The sequence below is a fragment of the Microtus ochrogaster genome, linkage group LG8, assembly GCF_000317375.1.
Source record: "Microtus ochrogaster isolate Prairie Vole_2 linkage group LG8, MicOch1.0, whole genome shotgun sequence".
NCBI classification, from domain to species: Eukaryota; Metazoa; Chordata; class Mammalia; order Rodentia; family Cricetidae; genus Microtus; species Microtus ochrogaster.
In genome coordinates this window covers 22,001,924-22,004,691 of record NC_022033.1, presented here as the reverse complement: position 1 = coordinate 22,004,691, position 2,768 = coordinate 22,001,924, and positions in this window count along the sequence as shown.

The following is a 2,768-nucleotide window of genomic DNA, read 5'->3' as shown; positions in this document are numbered from 1 at the left end:
GCCCGGCTCGAGAAGCAAGTCTTTAGAAGTCAGCGGGCACAATAAACCTTTTAAATTTTATCTCGTCATTGGTTAATGCCTCTTGCCAGCAGATAATCAAGAATACCAGCACAGTTAGCAACATTTGAAGGTTGCTTATATGGAAACAATATTAGTTTCTTTATGGTTTATTTAATGTACATAGGTGTGAAGGTGTCACATCCCCTGCAACTGGATCTTTAGACAGTTGAATCCAGGTCCTTTGGAAGAGCAGTCAGTGCTCTTAACCACTGAGCCATCTCTCCAGCCCCAACAATATTACTTTTACATATGATTTTCAATAATAATAAAATAGCAATGACCATGCTTAAGGCCTGAGCATATATGCCTTGATGTGTGGCTGTATTACTTTTCCAGATACTTTCAAAGAATCTTACAAAGTAGATTAAACATGTGTTTATGGTTAATAAAAATAAAAAAATATAGCCGGGCGATGGTGGCGCACGCCTTTAATCCCAGCACTTGGGAGGCAGAGGCAGGTGGATCTCTGTGAGTTCGAGACCAGCCTGGTCTACAGAGCTGGTAATAATCTTTTTGTACACTGTGAAGATGCACCTTTGCCAAGGCACCTTCTGGCTGGTTTAATAAAAGAGCTGACGGGCCCGTAGCTAGGCAGGAGCTATAGGCGGGACAGCTGGACAGAGGACACTGGGATAAAGAATGCCAGAGTCTCCGGAGTCTCAAGAGATGCAGAGAGAGAAGCAAGAAGAAGGTGCCGTGTTGAAAGAAGGCGCAGCCACATGGCAGATGGTAGATAAAAAATATGCATTAATTTAATATGGAAAAGTTAGCTGGTAATCAGCCTGAGCATTTACAATTCATAATAACTCTCTGAATGGTTATTTGAGACTGACTGCCAAGACACAGAGAAACTCCAGCTATAGGCTCTGACACCAGCAATCACACACTCACTAATAATCACTAACATCTCCCAACTAATAACAGAAGAAAAACAAATTGTAAATTCTTCTTAAAATTGTAAAAAAAAAAAGGGCCAAGTGGTAGTGGTGTGAACCTTTAATCCCATCACTCAGGAGACAGAGGCAGGAGGATCTCTGTGAGTTTGAGGTGAACCTGGTATACAAGAGCTAGTTCCAGGACAAGCTCCAAAGCTACAGAGAAACCCTGTCTCAAAAAAAAAAATGTAAAAAAAATATGTTTTATTTCATGTTTTTGGTGTCTTGCTTTCATGTATTGCACGTATGTCTATGCACTTCATGCATGCTGTGTTAGTGAGGCCAGAAGAGGGCGTCAGATCCCATGGAACTAGAATTAGCATGGCTATTAGTCCTGTGTAGATGCTGAGAACTGAACTCAGGTCCTCTGGAAGAGACCAAGTGCTCCTAACTACTGAACCATCTCCCCAGCCCCAAATGATCTTTTGTTTCCCTACTTGATTTTTGAATATAGCCTATTTAAGATATCTCTAGAAAACGTAAGCTACACATTTAATCCTAGAACTCAGGAGGCAGTCAGGCCAGCCTGATCGACCTAGTGTGTTCCAGGCCAGGTAGAGCTATACAATGAAACTGTGTCTCAAAAAAGAAAATGAAAAAAATTAAATAAATAAATAAATAAAATGGTCAAATAACGACCAAACACCAAATACTAAATTAGAAACTTTACCAGCCAGTGGTGGCGCACGCCTTTAATCCTAGCACTCTGGAGGCAAAGGCAGGCAGACCTCTGGAATTTGAGGCCAGTTTGGTCTATAGAGTGAGTTCCAGGACAGCTAGGGATATACAGAGAACTCTGTCTTGGAAAAAAAACCCAAAAGTTAGGAAATTGATCTTTCTCAAATTTGGTTGGGCAAATTTTAATACATAGCCTCAGGACTACTAACTATGTCATGAAAATGATGGAAAAATCAAAACCAAAAAAAGCAAGCTGCTTAGCCCTCAGAGGTAGGAGATACAGAACTCATCATGTCAGCCTAACACCCAAAAACAGACCCAGGAAGACAGCTCTGCAATCAGACAGCATGCGAACTCAGGAAGCTAGAACCACAAGGCAGCTGGCTAGAGCCCCTAGGGCTTCAACGCCACAGTGCCTGGTCCCAGGCAACCTGAGTCTCACCTGACCCTGAGGTCTTCCCAGTTTGACTTGGTCGAAGGAAAGTTCTTCAAGCCTTAACTATTCTGTAGTCAAGGATGAGAACTAAATGGAATGTCAGATTTCCAGCATTTGGCAATATTCTAAGGAGGAGAGCTAAAAGAGGAAGGAAACATTCTTGTCCTAGCCACCGAAAAGAGAAAATCTACCCCTACCACTTCAAGAGCACAAACTATGCTCTGAGGTCTCTGATCCCGGCACCAGGGAGACAGAGGCAAGCAGAGCTGTTCAAAGCCTGCCTGTTCTATGTAGTGCGTTCCAGGGCAGCCAGAGCTACAAAGTGAGACCCTGTCTCAAAAACAAAACAAAGCAAAACAAAGAATCATGGGCCTGGAGAGACAGTGCAGTGATTGAAAGCCCTGGTTGTTCTTCCAAAGAACCTGGGTTCTGTTTCTAGAACTCACATGAAGTTTCAAAACTGTATTTCCAGCCCCTGGGAATCTAATATCCTATTTTGCCCTCAGGAGGTACCAGGAATGTCTGTGATGTACAGACATATATGAAAGCTAAACAGTCATAAAAAGAAAAAAAAGTCCAGCCTGGTCTACAAAGGGAGTTCCAGGACAGGCTCCAAAGCTACAGAGAAACCCTGTCTCGAAAAACCAAAAAAAAAAAAA